At 38.6% G+C, this 5,803-nt stretch overlaps 1 pseudogene; it reads left to right on the forward strand.

Moving 5' to 3' along the window:
- Positions 1–455: 455 nt before the first annotated feature.
- On the forward strand, positions 456–3,504 carry LOC110307355 (annotated as a pseudogene).
- The last annotated feature ends 2,299 nt before the right edge of the window (positions 3,505–5,803 follow it).

Genomic DNA, 5,803 nt, shown 5'->3' on the forward strand with positions numbered 1-5,803 from the left:
GGGGGGCGCTATGGGGGACTTTTGGGATAGCATTGGAAATGTAATTGAGGAAAATATGTAATAAAAATATTAAAAATTAAAAAAAAAAGAATTCTGTTTAATGCTGTAGTCCATTTTTTAAATTGGGTTATGTGGAGTTTTGAAGTCTAACTTCTTGAGTTCTTTATATATATTGGATATTAGCCCTCTATCAGATCCAGGGTTAATGAAGTTCTTTTCTTAATCTGTAGTTTTTTGTTTTGTCCTATTGCCAGTGTGCCTTGCCTTATGAAAGTTTTGCAGTTTCATGAGATCACATTTATTACTTGTTGATCTTAGAATCTGAACCATTGGGGTTCAGTTTAGGAAAGTTTTCCCTGTGTCAGTGCATTAGAAGTTACTTCCCACTTTCTCTTCTATTAGATTCAGTCTATCTGGTTTGATGTTGAGGTCCTGTATCCACCTGGACTTGAGCTATGTACAAGGTAATACATATGGATCAATTTGCATTCTTCTATGTGCAGACCTCCGGCTAGACCAGCACCATTTGTTGAAGATGTTTTCTTTTTTCTGTTGTATGGTTTTGTCTTCTTTTTCAGAGATCAACTGTCTATAGGTTTGTGGGTTTATTTCTGGGTCTTCAATTCTATTTCATTGATCAACCTGTGTGTCTCTGTACCAATATCCTGTGGTTTTTATCACGATTGCTCTGTAATACAGCTTGTGGTCAGGGATGGTGATTCATTCCTCCAGAAGTTCTTTTATTGTTGAAATTCTTTGGGCTATCCTAGGTTTTTTGGTTTTTCATGTGGAGCTGAGAATTGCTCTTTCCTTATCTGTGAAAGATTATGTTCAAATTTTGATGGAGATTGGATTGCTTTTAGAATGATGGCCAGTTTTCCAATGTTAATCCTACCAATCCATGAGCATGGGAGATATTTCCATCTTCTGAGGTCTTCTCCAATTTCTTTCATCAGGGACTTGAAGATTGTGTCATATAGATCTTTTACTTGCTTGGCTAGAGTTACACCAAGATATTTTATATTATTTGTGGCTATTGTAAATGATCTTGTTTCCCTAATTTCTTTTTCAGCCTGTTTATCATCTGTATAAAGAAAGGCTACTGATTTTTTTTTTGTAAATTTTATAGCCAGCCACATTGCTGAAGTTGTTTATCAACTAAAGGAATTCTCTAGTAGAAATTTTGGGGTCACTTATATATACTATCATATCATCTGCAAATAGTGATATCTTGACTTCTTCCTTATAATTTATATATAATTTGTATCCCCTTAATCTCCTTTTGTTGTTCAATTTCTCTAGATAGAATTTCAAGTACTATATTAAATAGATAGGTAGAGAATAGGCAGCCTTCTTTGTCCCTTATTTTAATGGGATTGCTTCTAGTTTCTCTCTATTTAACTTTGTTGGTTTGCTACATATTGTTTTTATTATGATTAGGTATGTGCCATGAATTCCTGTTCTCCTGAGGACTTTTAACAGGAAGGGGTGTTGTATTTTGTCGAATGCTTTTTCAGCATCTATTGAAATGATCATGGGACTTTTTCCATTGAGATTGTTTATATATTGGATTACAATGATGGATTTTCATATATTGAACTATTCCCACACCCCTGGCTGGGATGAAGCTTAATTGATTGTGGTGAGTGATGTGTTTGATGTGTTCTTGGATTTGGTTTGTGAGACTTTTATTGAGTATTTTTGGATCAATATTCATAAGGGAGTTGGTCTGAAGTTCTCTTTCTTTGCTGAGTCTTTGTATGGTTTAGGTATGAGTATAACTGTGGCTTCATAGAACAAATTAAGTAGTGCTGTAAGGTATCTCCCTGTGATTTCATTACTGTCCACACTCCTGTTCTGCCCTCCACCACAGACTTGCAGAATGGTGCTATATGGGCACGTGAGTATTGAATTGTTATACACAGATCTCGAGGTCCCCACAAACTATTAAAAACAACTGGGAATCCAATACATTCAAAATTCAAGCTTGAGCTTGGACCCTTCAACCTCTCCAATATAGTAGCTGGGTGTGGAAGTGCCTGAGCTGGTGAAGCCTTGCCTTTTGTTTGTTTGTTTGTTTTTTGTTTCGGGGAATTTTGTTGTTGTTGTTGTTTTGTTTTGTTTTGTTTTGTTTTTTGAGACAGGGTTTCTTTTTATAGCNCTGGCTGTCCTGGAACTCACTTTGTAGACCAGACTGGCCTCAAACTCAGAAATACGACTGCCTCTGCCTCCTAAGTGCTGGGATTAAAGGCTTAGCCTTGCCTTTTTATCACAGTTGCAGCAGAGTAAGAGGCTTTCCAACTTTGCAGTTACATGATTGGTTGACATTTGAAAATTGCAGCTTGGTACATTTCTATTGGCTAGTGATGATTTCAGCCTGGTATGAACAATGGTTGCTTACTTAAGCAATCTATTTTAAGGACATCTGGAACATTAGGTGCTTTCCTTATAAGAGTAATTGGCTGTCACTAGGACTGGAGTGGCTGTTGCTAGGGACGTCTCAGTTCCTGGAACAAATTGGGATTTTCCAGTAACTGAGTTCAATTTAGGGGCAAGCTAACATAAAATAGAGTCTAAAAGTAAAATGGAGTTTGTAATTTTAAGCAGTGCCCTTCAGTACTCAAGGAGGGATTGTGGATGAAGGTGTCCTGCTCTGTGCCTTGCAGTCTGGTCAGTGTGCTGGTGTCACGGTGAACGTGTTTACAAAATAGTCATCACGGGAGCAGGCCTTAGTGGACTATGAGAATGTTACATTGTGCCCACCTGGATGCCAGCATCAAGGAGACCCAGAGCCACTTTGGGAAGGAAATCAAAGTCCAGTTTGTGGACATAGTGAAGGGGAAATCTCTAACAGAGGTTGTAAAGTCCCAGGCCTTTACAAGTGCCTTATCTCCACACACCAAGACCTGAACTGCTCTGACAGAAGCATTGGGCACACTGATGCTCACCTCGGCTAGCTCCTTTAAAGGGATCATCTGACTGACACAAGGGATATCTCTGAAGAATGGTGGGGCCTGACTGAGCCCTGAAGTCATTGTCAACTTTCTGAGAGAAGTGTAAAAACAGGCAGATATGATCTTGGTGAATGCTACATTTATGATTAAAGATGCTGGCCTTAATGTCACCACCTCCTACAGCCCTGTGTTCCCAGGAGAGCAAGGCAGCAAAGAATACCTCCAGACTGTGGCCCTGGCAGGTGTCCCCTATCAAATTGTGGGCTTGATCCACAGCAATGTTGCATGTGTTCCATAGAGTTGCCATCAGGCCAGAGATGTTGCTGCACAGGAGTTAGCCCCTGCTCATGTTCCAGGCCCAGGCCTCCAACTAATGCTGCCCACTATGGTTCACCACTTGGAATAAACAGGTGTTCAACTCCTGTCCACCAAACCTCCAAGGTATCTGATAGAGAATCCTGGCACATCATGGATCTCTCCTCCCTGCTGCCTAGCCTGGAAGCATGGAAGTAGCACATACATTCATGAAGCTTTCCATTTCTGCTTCTGACCCTGAGACTCAGTGGCCCCAGTCCCTCAGGTTCTTCTTAAGAAATTTCTCACTCATGGTGATCTATAGAGAGAAGATATCCACATTCCTGGGATAGAACCTGGGCATCATCTTCCTGAAATAACATCTAGTAAAGAATCTCTTAAAGAAAAAATGTGTGGACAAAGGGGTAAACTTCATGATACACTGTAACATACTGAATCTTCTACAGTGAGATTTCTTTTTTATTTGTATTTTGTATTTTCTTTTGGCTGGGATGTTGCAACAGCAGAGGGCAGATACAAAAGGATGGGGCCATTAAAGGGTTTGAGGTATAGGATGTGAAATATTTAAGGACTCAAAATTTTCTTTTAATGCATAACTCAATGTTATTCTTTTAATGAGAAAATAAAAACCATACATGTCTAAGACACTACTTCATTTATTACTTCACTGTAAATTCTAGGTTTCTGATAATAGCACAATAAGGTAGAGGTAACACCAAGCTGGGTAGATTTTAAACAGCCACAGATTTACCAGACCCTTTAAGGAAATGTGAGTGCACTGGGGTATTCAAAATTCCTCACAAGTACAATTTAAACAAAAATTAAAATTGATTCAAATACTAACTGGTTCTAAATCAGCATTCTGCTCCAAAATGTTAATATCCTTCACTAACTCACATTATGTTACTAAAAGTCTTCAAAGTATTATTTCTTAGAAATGTTGCAATTATAATTTAGTCCACATTGATCAGTAAAAGATAAAGGACAAAACACACACAAGGGTCTTAATTAAAGTGAATTAAAGGCTGTGGTGCAAGTACTTCAGCAATTCTGTAGATGACTTAAAACTCTCAATCTGGTGCTGTGGTCCCAAGAAAATTCTAGAAAGCCACTGGTCTTCAGTCTGCATTGGGATGGTTAAGAAGTAGATCTAATACCAGTGAAGGAGTGGCTCAGCAACAGGATAGATGAATCTGTAGTGAAAATAAGAGCAGACAAAAATCAAAAGCTTTTTATTCAGTATCATTTTATGTGGGCTGCCACCAAAAGGATTGGATCTTCCTACCTCAAATGATGAAATAAGATAATGCTTAACAGGCAGGCCCAGCTCCTTGACTTTTACTTGATTTCAGATGAAGTCAAGTTGACAATAAGGATTAGCCATACAAAATATCTAAAATGATTAAAATGTAAAGGGCATTATTGATTTGATATTATCCATGTTAATAGGCAAAATAACGGGAGACAGAAAGCTGAATTTAAGTTCACTAAATTGGCTTTCAATATTTTTAAAAAATTACTAATATGACAAACACAATTAAGTCTCTTTTTGGATATGAAACTTTTGACTAATTTATCTAACAGTAACTGATCACATAAAAAATTGTGAAGCAAACATACAGCAACTGTATTACAACTGTGCCTTTCCTATTTATCAAAAAGCCTAATAAAGAAATTTTTTCCAATTTTTTATTAGGTATTTTCTTCATATACTTTAGAAATTCTATCCCAAAAGTACCCAAACCCTCCCCCCACCCTGATCTCTTAACCACCCACTCCCATTTCTTGGCCCTGGTGTTCCCCTGTAAAGAGGCATATAAAGTTTGCAAGACCAAGGGGCCTCTCTTCCCAATGATGCCGACTGGGCCATCTTTTGTTACATATGCAGCTAGAGACACAAGCTCTGGGGGTATTAGTTAGTTCATATTGTTGTTCCAACTATAGGGTTGCAGACCCCTTTAGCTCCTTGGGTACTTTCTCTAGCTCCTCCATTGGGAGCCCTGTGTTCCATCCAATAGCTGACTGTGAGGATCCACTTCTGTGTTTGCCAGGCATTGGCATTGCCTCACAAGAGACAGCTATATTAGGGTCCTTTCAGCAAAATCTTACTGGCCTATGCAATGATATCTATGTTTGGAGGCTGATTATGGGATGGATCCCCAGGTGTGGCAGTCTCTAGATAGTCCATCCTTTCATCTCACCTCCAAACTTTGTCTCTATAACTCCTTCGATGGGTGTTTTGTTCCCAATTCTAAGAAGGGGCAAAGTGTCCACATTTTGGTCTTTGTTCTTCTTGAGTTTCATGTGTTTTGCAGATTGTACCTTGGGTATTCTAAGTTTCTGGGTTAATATCCACTTACAAGTGAAGATATAACATGTGAGTTCTTTTGTGATTGGGTTGCCTCACACAAAATGATGCCCACCAGGTCCATCGATTTGCCTAAGAATTTCATAAATTCATTCTTTTTAATAGCTGAGTAGTACTCCATTGTGTAAATGTACCACATATTCTGTATCCGTTCCTCTGTTGAGGG

Source organism: Mus caroli, chromosome 12, assembly GCF_900094665.2.
Source record: "Mus caroli chromosome 12, CAROLI_EIJ_v1.1, whole genome shotgun sequence".
Classification (NCBI taxonomy): domain Eukaryota; kingdom Metazoa; phylum Chordata; class Mammalia; order Rodentia; family Muridae; genus Mus; species Mus caroli.